This window comes from Rousettus aegyptiacus, unplaced genomic scaffold, assembly GCF_014176215.1.
Source record: "Rousettus aegyptiacus isolate mRouAeg1 unplaced genomic scaffold, mRouAeg1.p scaffold_m13_p_1, whole genome shotgun sequence".
Classification (NCBI taxonomy): Eukaryota; Metazoa; Chordata; class Mammalia; order Chiroptera; family Pteropodidae; genus Rousettus; species Rousettus aegyptiacus.
In genome coordinates, this window is record NW_023416284.1 from 52,010,471 (window position 1) to 52,023,929 (window position 13,459).

The 13,459-nt window shown below is 37.6% G+C and overlaps 1 protein-coding gene across 7 annotated transcripts in view; it reads left to right on the forward strand.

Annotated features, from left to right (window-relative positions):
* The window catches only part of MSH4 (mutS homolog 4), a 191,634-nt gene that overhangs the window by 161,046 nt on the left and 17,129 nt on the right, over positions 1-13,459 (forward strand). The window lies entirely within an intron of this gene.

Sequence of the window (13,459 nt, forward strand, 5' to 3'; positions counted from 1 at the left end):
ACTCTTTCTCTCATGCTCTGCTGCATGTGCGCCAGTCTGTGTGTCCCACTCTGCTTGGAGAGGCTTATCTTTACCTGGAATTTAGGCAGCGTGGTTGCCCTGCCACCTCAACTCACTATTAGGGTTGGAGTGATGATGCTCTTCTGGTTCTTCAAACATCAAGCAGAAGCAGAACTCAGATCTTATTTTAATGATGTTCCTTTGATCAAAATTTTCTGGACCCCTTTTTAAGAATTTCCTCCTATATTGAATGTCCCTGATTTGTAACAAATTTTTACTCTTTGAAGGTGATAGTCTAAAGTAATTTTTAATTAAGTTTGGTACATAAAATATATAATCATGCTGGTTGCTATTGCTTTTTAATAACTACAGATTCACATAAGACAAGGTTATATAGTAGTTACCAGAAAGAACTATAAGAGAGAATAATTTAGCCCATGTAGACGTATTTCCTCTGAGCATTGTTTTGATCTGATATTGAGACAGCTGCGCTGGTAATTTTGAAGAAACATAGAGACAGGAAAAAATAGTATTGGTAACTGCCTTAGAGAGGGAAGCTCCAGCTCCACCTACCTTCACGCACATCACCACCACCAAACATTCACCAAACAATTATAACAATCTGACTTTAGCTGTTGGGAACATGCCTAGCTTCTTCTCTAGAATGTAAACAGAGTGAACTTGAATTGAGGTCATCTCTACTACTTACAAGCGATGGAACCTCCAGCAAGTCATTCAACCATCCTGAGTTAATCTTCCATTCTGAGAAAAAGGAAAACATACAATTCTCCTCATAGAGTTGCCGTGAGACTGTCAAAATAAAATGAGAGAAGTGCTTTGTAAGGACTTAATCAAATGTTAGTTGTTAGTAATGAAGTTTTATTATTTTGTTTGTGATAGAGCTATCACTATGATAATTATGAACAATGATAAATCTTTATTGAGTACTTATTATATTAATTTATGAGGTTAATAAAATTATTTTAATGACTCTGCTCCTCAATACTAGAAATATTTTTCTTAAAGAGGTATTAGTTTACCCTTCATTGAAGAGATCTGGAGCATTAAAAAATCTCCTCCTACTCACACATTCTTTGTAAATTTACTGCTGCTATCATATAAGCTCTCTATCAGACTTTTATACAGTTTCATTTGTTTTTTCATTGGGCTTCCTTTTATACTCCATGTGTATACTACTTTTCTATCCATTTACTAGCACTTAAAGCATATCTTCGTTTTTCAAATTTTTTCAAGTAGTAGGGTAATTTTATTTATCTTTTTATCATTTTTATTATATATTGTTTGCTATAAAATTATTTAATTTTATTTCACTTTTTATGATATGTTGTTGAAATGCATATTTCATATGTGGGAATTCTTGAAGATGTTTGATGATGATGATGATGATGATGATGCGTATTGACTTTAAATACTAGCATTATCCTAAGCATTTTACATGTATATATTGATTTAATCCTTACAACAGCCCTCTTAGGTTGGTAGTAGTAGTATTTCTATTTCGCAGATGAAGAAACTGTGGTATAGAGTGGTTAAGTAATTTCTTTAACTCTTAGAGCTACTGAGTGGAGGAACCGGGCTTTATAGTTGGCTCTATACTCTGTGTCTCTAACCAGTGTGTAAACTGCCCAGGGTCTTCACTACTGAAGGTGAAAAATACTCTGGGTTACAGAAGATGCGACTGAACACCCAGAACTTCTCTTAGACTTCTCATTGGAAGCAGGGAGAAGGGTGAGATGTGACTCCAATAGGAAATCTCGAGGCACACTTCAAATCTTAAAGTTTTTATTATTGAGGGAAATTTTAGACTGATAGATAACATTAGAAGGTAGGTTGTATTCAGTAACAAGATATATCCAGTTTTTTGGTCTTTTTTCTAAGTCAGTTTGGAAAGCATTGGCTTGTCCAAGTTCAAGCCAAGTCAGACATCTGTCACCAATAGATATAAAACTGATACTGGGCAGTGATGCTAAGTGGTGCTCCTATCTTTGGAATTTACTGTCTCGTCTTGGAAAATATCCCTAGCCCTTATGCATATGTCTTTTAATCCTCCTTTGGCGAAGTTTTGCAAATAGTAACTTCAGCTGATGGTGCAGAAGCTTTGGTTATCTCATCTTTGACTAATTGGCCAGCAAATAGAATGATCCTGAATGACTGCTATTATCTTGGATAGTAGTGTTGGCTTAAAAAAATTCTTGGCAGCCCCTGATTAGGTCCTGAGAAGACTTTGTACTTTTTTTTCTTCTTCTTCAGTTTTTATTAATGAGCTTTGAACTTGAAATAGGCAAGCAGATGCATTCGATGGAATTTGGCCTGTTAAACTTTAAAGGAGGTCCTAGATGACAAACATATTTCTTGACCTTTCAGTTTGTGGCTTTGTGTAGTGCAAAGCCATCCTTCAGGGTCTTCCCTGGGGCTGCATCCTGGCTCACCCAGGATCCTGTACTGTCCAAATGCCGAATGTGCACTTGCACAAAGGTGTTCGCATTGCCAGTTATTTGATATTTAATAACACAGTTTGCTATTCAGGCACATGAGATGTTCACAGTGTCTTGAACAAATATTTGGATCAAAAAAAAATGTCGAAAATGTAATCCTCTAAAATCTGTATTGTGAAAACCTATGAGAATAAAATGTCTGTAAAAAAGAGAGCTTTATTTTTTTTTTCATGCCAAAGCCATGGCCAAGAATATAAGTAAACATATTTCTCTTTTTCTGAGTAAAAGAGGATGCTGATAATATGTAAGCTAAAAGAGAATTTTTGTTGAAATATAAACAAAAATTTATGTCCCTAACATTACGAAAGGGACAACAGAAGAACAAACAACTTATATAAAATTTCCTGTTCATATGAGAGTGAGGATTGTTGATATGGATCAGAAAGAATTGGTCATTCTTCACCAAAAGGGGAGTGCAGCAAAGGCCTAAGTGGAGCATTCCAGCGGAGATGGGAGAAGTCTTTTTTATGATCAAAGCCATTGAGAACCATGTTGGATTTGTCTATTTGTGTTGAAAACATTCGTATGCACCCAAGCAATGTGCGAGTGTGCTTGGAATGGCAGCCTCTTAAAAGAGGTCTCAACCTCATCAGAGGGTTCCTCTTGGTAACCTTCTAGGCCATCTAAAGCATCCCAGGAGATGCCTTGGGGTCCAGCTCTTCCTCGGTATCTTCAGGAGCTTTACAGTATTTGGCCAAACTAAATAGATCTATGTGGCAAATTATCTATTGAAGTGCACATCTATACAAATGGGATAACATGAATTCTGAGTTGCTGTTTTTTAAATCATACCTGTGATAGAAGAAAATGACCGCAGTTTCAGCATCAAAGTGATAAAGTGTGTTAACCCCCTGTAGTTACTCCACGGCTCCTCCAGATGCTCCACAGTCTATGAAGTTTCCTCAGCCAGAAGGGTGAGGAATCAACACTCCCACCTGTCAAAAACACTTTAGGCTCTGGCCAGCTTCAGTGCATTGATTAACACCTTCTTTCACACAGCCTTAGAGTCTAATGAAAACATGGCCTCCCTTTTCTGAGATAAGACTAGGGAATATCTTCACGAGGAGATTTTAATGGAGACAAATGGTGAATCCAGACAAACAGCTGCAAATAAAACAAATACACTGGGGGTGGGGGGCACGATGTTTTCCAGATTTGTACTGTGAGTGCTCACCAATCAAAAGTTGTTTTGCTTTGCAAAGCTAGAGAGAATTATAGTTAGTTAGCCAAGACTATAAAAGAAGTTACTATATGGCTGTGAACTGTTGTAAGACAAAAGACCTCTTAGTCTGTTGTGGACACTGTCATTGTCACACCAGTGCTACTTTTCCAACTGTACTCCAGACATGAAAGTTAGAGCTGACCCCTAGTCAGCATGAGCCCATCCTCGTTTCTACAGTTACTGGTTCAGGGTTAGGTAGTCTGAAGGCAATTCACGTAAATAAAACTGGACAAAAAATTTTCCAGAAATTCTTCTGGAAAAGAATATTATTACAGTTGAGACAATTTCTAGAAATGACTGTCCCTTGCTGAATGCGAACAGAACGACATGTGATACTGATTTCTATCAGCTGCCATCTTGTGTCCACAAAGAGAACCAGCCTTAGGACAAAGCTAACTGCAGATAGGAGATTGGAGACATGGAACAAGAACCTGGGTTCCTGATGACATCATTGTGGTTCCTGGATAACTCAATGCTAAAACATGCCTTATTTCTAGACTTCTTATTATGTTACCTGATACATATCTCTATTGTTTTCAATTTGAGTTAGACTGCTGAAGCTTGCTGCTGAAAGCATCTTGATATACCTATTATATTGTCAGACTTTTGAGCAAGGACCAGGAAGAATTATGGCCTCCCTGGCTAGGCCAATAATCAAGGGATGGCCACACAGTTAGCAAAATTTTTAAATTGTAGTACATGAGATTTCAGAGAGAACAGTAGTATCCATTGGATAAGTCACCTAGTGCTTAAACATGATCTAGTATAGCTGATGAGGATGGTGAGCTGTCGTTAGATTCTTAATATTGCTTGGAGTTCAAACTATCAGAGTTTATTTTGATCTATTAAAACTCTCCCTCAAAGTCTGTGCTTTATAGTATTTTACTCTAAAATAAAGACTGATACTTGTCTGCTCAGGCTATAATCTAACTGTGGTTTACAAACTTTTTGGTCCCCAAACTATTTATACTCTTAAAAATGATGGAGGGCCCCAAAGAGCTTTTTTGTTTGTTTGCTAATATGATTAGATCTATTAGTAAATATTTTTTCATTTAAAAATAACAATAATAAACCTAAACCTAATAAACTTATTACTCGTTAACAGAAATAACCTATTTATTTTTTTGTAGAAAACTATGTTCTCTACAACAACAATAAAAATCAGTGAGAATAATTACATTGTTTTATATTTTTGTAAATTTCTTTAACGTCATGTGGAGTAGACAGTTGGATTCTCATCTGCTTCTGCATTCAGTCTGTTGTAATATACATCAATAACCTTTGGAAAACTCCACTATACTCTTGTAAGAGAATGAGGATAGAAAGGGCAATAATATCTTAGTTTTATTTTTTAAATGCTGACCTCACAGAATCCCTGAAACTGTTTCAGTGATCCCCAGGGTTCCTTAGGTGGCCTTTTTGAAAACAGCTAATCTAAAGGAAAATGATCTTGATGGTAAGATTTCAACTCTGTCTGAGAAATTAGTATCAGTCTCATGCATTAGATACTGAAACAACTGTAGAATTCTTTTATCACCTGTAATTACCACCACTAGAGGTATACAGAAAACCAGACCACAATTTAAAGATTGGTTTAAATTGGGGGTTTCACAACCTTTTAAATCCTGATAACATTAATTGGGTTAAGCGTGAAACAGCAAAGATTCAGAAAGAGGAGAAAAAAAAAAAAACAAAGGGAAATAAAAACAGTCACAGACCAATGAGAAGAAAGAAAAGACAAAAGAGAAAGGGTATATGTTGTGGGAATGGGAGACTCATTATAAAATCCCCTGGCTCAGTGGCTCCAGCTATCCATTACCTAGTCCGATCTAACAAGTCAACCTTGATTCAGCAAACAGTTCCAAATGATGTGGCCTTCCCCCAAAGGGGCCCTAAGGAAGGAGACACCCACGTATTCAAAGGCATATGTTGGTCTAACATTACTTGAAAGCATACAAAAACCACTTCCACCTAAGCTTTTACAACTCAGATGCCAACACTTCGTTTCCCCAAGTGAGACCCTGCTTTTAACATCGTAACGGTCATAAAATACATTGTAGGTGAGTGTGACTGAATGTAAAGCATCCCAGCACCTCATTCTCCTGAATCAGAAAAGGTTTAGACAATCCTATGAGTGAGAGGAGAAGGTGACACTTTAACCACCACCAAACTGAGCATCGGGTGAAAAATAACTTTCTCTCCCAGAAAATACAATGAATCGGTAAACAAGATTTAAAACCAAAATCATATTAATGCTCAACTTTTTGCTACTAAGAGTCATAGGAATCTGCAACATCATTGCATGGCCTTGAACTTCAAGGTGACGTGAGGGACACCTGTTCTGGTTTTAAGATCAGGTATAAGTTTCCAAAGAACTTCTGCTGAGTTCCCCTCAGCTTTGTAGAACACAAACCCCCAGCTGCTAAAAGTAATGTAGCCTGAAACCCATGCTGGGTGAAAGGTAGCCTGAGGTTGTTGTGACCTGCTTATTCCTACTGCCAGCATGGGCTTGGTATTCTGCCATGTGCCTGACACCATTGAGAAAGGTTATTTAAGTCCATCAGGGCTGGTGGAAAAAGTCTAAATGTCTACCTACCTGCAAGTAGAATGGGTGTACCCCAATGGATTATCATAGAGTTTTGTGGAATTATTTAGTTTCATTTTTTATCTGAAAAGTTTCCCTTTCTTCTTTCTCTTTTTCAAAATGTAAATGAGAATGGCATTGATGTCTCCAGGCTTTGAAGAGCAAAGACTGCCTGTTGTGCTGTGGTGCATGGCACAGGGCAGACAGAGAGGGTAGAGAGTGAGAGTGATGTATTCTCCAGAGCAAAGTGTGACTCCATGGGCTCAAAAAGGCCACATAACAACTTGTTATTCGGCTCAGAGGTTATTAAAGTTTTTTAGGTTTTAATAGAGAGTGGTATATGTAGATCGGTCTCTTTAGGGGAACAAAAGCATGTCTGAAACATTCCTGAGATTTTTGTCTCAGTTATCACTTCTTTTTCTTTGCAGTTCTAATTTAACACAAAATAAAACCTTGACTGGTCTCTGTGTGTGAAGATTTTGTGTCAACTTGTTCTGTGTTATAAAAAGAGAGAGGCTGGAAGTCATTAGCCCTGCCTGTGTTTTATCAGTTCTTTCCAGTTCATTCTAATAGCATTGGGGACATTAATAAAATAGGCCATCAATGCCCTCTGAGGGCAAACTCGTAAAAGGGAAAGAGATTCTTTGGGTTATTCCTATCCTCAAAGGCAGTGGATGTTATAGCGATAGTAAAGAGTTACTACTATTCATGGGCTTTGCAATCAGAGAGAACTATGTTTGAATTCTATTCATTTATTGATTCAACAAATATTTATTGGAGGCCTACTATGCGTTGGACTCTGTTCTAGGCATTGAGAAATAAGGGTGGGGGAAAAGCAAACACCAGGGCCTACCTTCTAGTTGGAGAGGCAGCCACTATCATACAGGTGACAAGCTCAGGGCTCTGTCAGCCTTTTGCTGAGCCATTTTTGAGGCATGACCTCTCAGCTGCAAATCCCTCCTGCTGTGCACTACTCGGAGGGGCCAGGCTCGGACTCTGTAAACTCTTCTTTGCTCAGTCGCTTCCTGTAAGGGTCTATCAATAGGGACAGCAAAGGGAGACTGCAAGGATGGAGGTAGTGACTTTCCCTTCCCTATTTTGTTGCTGTTGCTCTCAGTGTCACTCCAGCATTGGCCTTCTTCTGACAGCAACGGTTGGTACAGGCCTCCAGTCTCTTTTGGTACTCTCAGAACCAGCCTTTGGGCATGTTCTCAGAACAGAAGCGGCAGCTGGGTCAGGCCCTTCCTCAGAGGTCTGAGCCACAGCTTTGTGGGACTCTTTCTCTGACCTTCTGGACTCTCATAATTCCAGCCTCTTCCCTGGCTTGCAGGTGGCTCCTGCTGTTCTGTATCAGGGTTACTCTGGTGACCCCTTTAGATCATTCAGCCTTCCACCATCTGGGAAACCAATTTCCTGTAGGAAATTTCATGTTAAAATGCCTCCTGTAGTTTTGGGGTTTTTGTTTTGTTTTGTTTTGTTTTGTTTTGTTTTGTTTTGTTTTGTTTTGTTTTGTTTTTGACTGAACCTGGACAAACTTATCTTAAGATAGCTAAGATTTGTAAAAAGAACTCTGTGGAATACTAATTGATTATAAAGTGCATCATCTTGGCATGTTCACCATTTTCAATAATGAAAAAAGCATCTAAGTGCTTTTAGGTGGTTGAGTATTTTGAATGATTTCAAAGAAGGAGAAGTACAAATGCCCACATTTACTTTCAACAGGTCAACATTGCATCTTCGTGAAAATTAGACTCGTGTCTTTTAAACATTTGTTTAGAACTGTAGGAGAAATTGTTTAGTGACTTTTTACTGAAACATAATTGGATGTTGTAAATATGTATATTTTCTTTTCTTTTTTGACTTGGGAGAAAGGCTCCTACTCATTGTCATCCTTCAACCTCTATTCTACAAATTTATTTGATTTCTATTACCTCCTTATACAACATGGATTAATTTAATCTGAATTTGTGTGGATTCTATTGTAAAGAATGTAATTAACAATAATTATTATTGCACTCTTATCCACTTTTAAACCAAGCCCTTACTAATTCTTGATGTTAATTTCTAAGTGTAGAATAAAATGTTCCTCAAAAGCGGTCTAGCATGTAATGCACCAGACTTTAGAAAACCATCTTCACTTAAACAGGATCAATGTCTCCTCCTCAGATATCGGTATGCTTTTTCAATTCTGTGAGATTCATAGTCATCAACTTAGTCTTCAACTGTGAAATTAAAACAGTAATCTATCTTTATAAATGAATATCAGGTGTTCGTCTCTCCATCTATTTGCCATGCCCTTTTAAAATTGCTTTGATATGTTTTTCTAAATGAAAGTTTGGCAATAAGAGATAAGTCTCTGTTCACAGGCAAGGGATAAAAAGCCTAAAATGTAAAAATTCCATTTTCACCTAAATTTAAATCCACAAACAAGGTGCCTCTAAGTGAAAGACTAGAATGAGTTTAGTTAATAATTGATGGTCACTTGCTAAATCCCCAATAAACTAAAAAGTGAACCACTCTAATGCTTTGATAACATATCCTTTTACAAGTCAGAGTGTTTCCAATCTCTTGTCATCAACAGAATTGAAGAAGAGCTCTTTGAATTAACAGATGAAATATCATGAGAAAATAGTTTTGATGGTAGATCACCATGTGATTTTTGGCATCTAATACAGGTGATCAAAAATCAAGTAAAAACTGTTATAACATGACTCTGTCCATTTCTACTGAATGATACCTTAGCACTCAAATGCAGTAAAAGATAAATTTGATTGAACACCAGTTCAATCCAGTTTAATTTCAGTGTTAAATAATATTCATCCAAGCTTACGTGAGTTGAGAAAACAATCTATTTCAGTAAGAGGTATATTCTTGATAACATTTTACTTGTTTTGTCCAATAATTACTTTTCGAAATTAGAAACACAGTTATATTGCTTTAATCAACCATGTACAACTAATAAGTTTAAGAATAACACAGTACAGAAAAATAATTTAATGTTTACAAAAGAAATAAATTTTTTATGAATTTCAGTTTAGAAAGATATTTGTAGCAGAGAAATGAGGTGATCAATAAAATATTTTCAAGCATAGCATATTACATTAGGATAAAATTATGTGAGGGAAGTAAAATGGAAAAACTTCACAAGGAGAGAAAGTATTGTATTAAATGTCCAATAAAGAGTATGTTCATATACCTTTTAAATAGATGATGGTGGGTTTCAAACACTAGATTCCACCACATTTATTTAACAACATAATAAAACACTTGATATTTACAATATGCTGGAAATCATATCTTGGCAACTATTTAAACTAATACTGAAACATTTTAGAAAATAGTGTAAGTATATGTAAATGGATATTTAGTCTTTTATACTAAGGGTAGGAGACACATGAGCAAGAAAATCTGATCCCTGGCAAACAGAGACCAGCGAGTAGCCAGTTTAGAACAGGAAAGTCAGCGTTTTTGATGCTACCTCTGCATCGATGCGGAGATCCTGCGTCTAGCAGAGGGGATCTCTTGCAGGATTCCCTGGTGTTCTTGGGCACAGAACCCCATTTCTTAAAGTCTATCATGCATAATCATAAAAATGACTGTAAAACTGGAGTTAGCATTTTTCTTACGCATACATAAAATTTATTTAGAACTAAAATATGACTTGGCCTTTTATTTGTAATACCATAAACATTTTTTATCATGTACCACTAGAGTCCCATGGATCATCATTTTGGTGTACTATTTTGGTCTAACTCATTAGCATGCGCTTTGTACCTCATGCTTTGCTTGGCATGCAGAAGATAACTAATAAATGTTGAGATCAAGTAAAATTAAATAAGATAAAGGCCAATCTGTCCTTTATGTTTTAAATGGTGGCACTATACCATCAATAAATAAATTTAACACTAGAGAGATAGAGCAAAGTAACCGATGCTTCATTCTGTAATACAACATCTCCAACCCTGCCATGTTTAGCTGGCTAAGGTGGGAACACTGGTTACTTGTCACTTCTCTATGCCCAGATCGAAAGGCCATGGACCTTAGTTCTGAATGTGTTTGTAGGTTGCTGAAGTTCATGCTGAAGCTGTGGCCTTTAGACATAACTACGGATTGTAAAAACCATGATTATTTTGGGAGGATATAAAACTTTACAATGCACACAGTAGTGGAAAAAGAAATCAAAATCTTGCAAATGTGATTGAAATGTAAATGTCACCATATCCTCAACTGGGTATGAACATTCACAAACTTGATTCAAGCACCAAGGGTTCAGGGAGCATTTGAAAAGCAAAAATGCAAGTAGTTTTGTCCTCTGTTTGCAAATGTGCTTAGCACAGGTTCTGTTAAATCCTTGTTCACAGAACCCAATTTGAGTCATTCTGTTTAAATAAGCTGTCAGTATCCTTTTTATTTTCTACCAAGAAGAGACCGTATCCTTGAAACTGTTATTCTCTATTTTGTACCTTCAGTCTCATACACTTTTGCCCTAAAATTGATGCTAAACAACAGCCAGGAAATATACCCATGGAAACTGTATTCTGAGCCAAACCAGCCTTCCGAAAAAGCAAGCAATCTCTGTTCCTGAGATTTTGCATGCCCAAACCATAAATAGCCTGCTGTCCATGCTAGTGTGCTTTTCACTGACACTTTTACAAGGTTGGTGAAGCTACTCTTTGTCAAAATAATTTCACCAACTGGGAGCTTCACAGATGCCTGAATATATGCCAACGTGTCTCTTAGTTTGTACCTAGAGTTAATTCTTTATTTTCCTAAAAACAGCCGAGCAGGGAGTCAGAAGGTAGCAAGGAGGAATGAACATCATGCTGAGTTAGTTTGTGAGAATGAAAGCCTACAGCCAAACTTTGAATTTGTCTCTCTCTCTTTTTTTTTTTTTCTTTTTTTCTTATATGCTATCTGGGAAGAGTTTTCTTAAAGCGTCACTGTGAGCACATCCACTTCTTCAGTGTGGTTGAAATAGGGTTTAATAAATAACCTGAATCCGGTTTTAGTTCTTGTATCACAGGCATGTTCATAAGCTCTCTATTCGAATAACACATTTCAGTAGACACATTAGTTGGTCGTCACCTTGTTAAAGACCAAAAAGGAGCAGCATTTTCAGCCTTAAGAGGATAAAGAGAACTGTTTTTTTACAGTTATATATTATTGGCTTTGAATTTACATACATTCATCAGTAAACTCTCGATGGCATCCACAGATGTCTCTCCCTTTAAATATTTTATTAGCCGAATCAGAACATTTACATACATCCTCAGTAAAAATGGATTTTTCGGTCTTGTTTGATGAAGGGAAGTCAGATACTCTGAGTAACGTCCTCTTCATGTGACTGTTAAATAATTTCAAATAGCAAGACCATTTGTCCCTTAGGGTTCCGGCACTGTTGCACCTGGCCCTTTCAGGAGAATCAGTCATGACCACAGACCCATGACATTTGCTATCTTGACCACATCAGGGCTCCAAGGAGCAAACAGATTAAGTTGCTCATCCACTATGATGAGTTCTGAGGTGCTTGAAACTTCTCAGGAAAAGATGTTTTGTGGGCATTGATCACTGCATCAGCGAAGGGAAGCAGGTGACTGCGGAGCTCAGAATAGTTAATAACCTGCTCTTTTAAGAGGCGAAGGGATAATAATTTAGAGAGCACTTAATATTGACACTGCTGAAGGTAGTATGGGAATTGGTAGGACTAGGGGTGAGGGAAAATCTTGTGCCACTACTGACAAACCCCGTAACCCTTAAGCTCCTTTTATATAATGCTGTGTTCCCTTAGATCTCAGCTGGACCCTGGTCCTTCCCCCAGTACAAGATTACCTCTCCAGTCTTGTTCAGAGGGGCTCCTGTTCTCCCACAGTGTGCACACCAGAGGTGGAGGGTTGCGGTATGCGTTAGTGTTCCCCAGGCATCCCCCTGCCTCATCTCATAAGCATGCGTCTACCCTTGTGTGAAACTCGTACTTTGGGGAGATTGACAACACCAAGCTGTACCAAGTTGTATTAGTGACTGTTGTTTCTGGAGCCAGAATGTCAATCTGACTAATTCACACAAGTCTCTAGCATTCACTATTACTCTCCATACCACCCCCTGCCATAGTCATAGGGTTTTTCAGAACCCTGGAAGGATAGACAAATCAACCCCCATTAGAGCCTCAGATTTCCCTGACCTAAACTCATACCATTTCGATCACCTAGGTGGAAATGGATGAGTTCTCCTTAACTCCTTCCTCCCTACATTCAGCCCTACCTAATTACCTCTGGGTTCTTGAAGCTCCCTTACCACCATGCCCTAGTTCAGAATCTGATGAAATCTTTCTACTTCCTAACATCTTCAACCAATCTCTTTTCTACATAACCACCAGTGTGATATATTTTATTCAAATATGACTACCAATTATTTATTAAAATGCTCTAGTTTAATTTCTATCAGTTTTCTACAGGGCAAAGGTCAAGATCTTTACCATGACATACATTCACAAGCCACCTCCATGAGGCGCTTCCTGCTTATTTCTCCAGCCTCATCTCTCCATATTCACTACTGCCTTGGACTTTGTGAGCAGCAACGCTGAATAGCTTGTAGCTCTCTGCATACACTGGTGCCATGCTTTTACTGATGCTGCTGCCTGTACTGGGACTACTCTTCCATTGTTCCCATCTCTGAACTTCCATTTATCCTTTAAGACCACCTACATGATATTCATTAGGAAGCCTTCTCCCACTCTGAGTTAGATACTTTTCCTCCAAGCTCCTACACTACCCTGAGTATTCTTCCATCATTGTACTCATTATTTGGTGTTCATTCATAAGCTGGCATTATCTGCTTATGTTTCTCTCTTTGAAGTCGTAGAAGGTGTTTTGTTCATATTACTATATCAATGCTTAGCAGAAAGTAATTACAAGTAAGAAATAATGATAAAAATAGTGGCAGGATATTGACCACTTTGCATGCATAAGGCATTTAATATGCATCTTATCTCATTTAATCTTCACCACGACTCTAGGAGGTAGTTATCATTATGCTCATTTTACAATGAGGAAACTGAGACTGAGAGAGATGGAACACCTTGGCCCAAGTCACCTGGTGACTAGGATTTGAATCTGCATTTGTTTTACTCCAGAAACATAT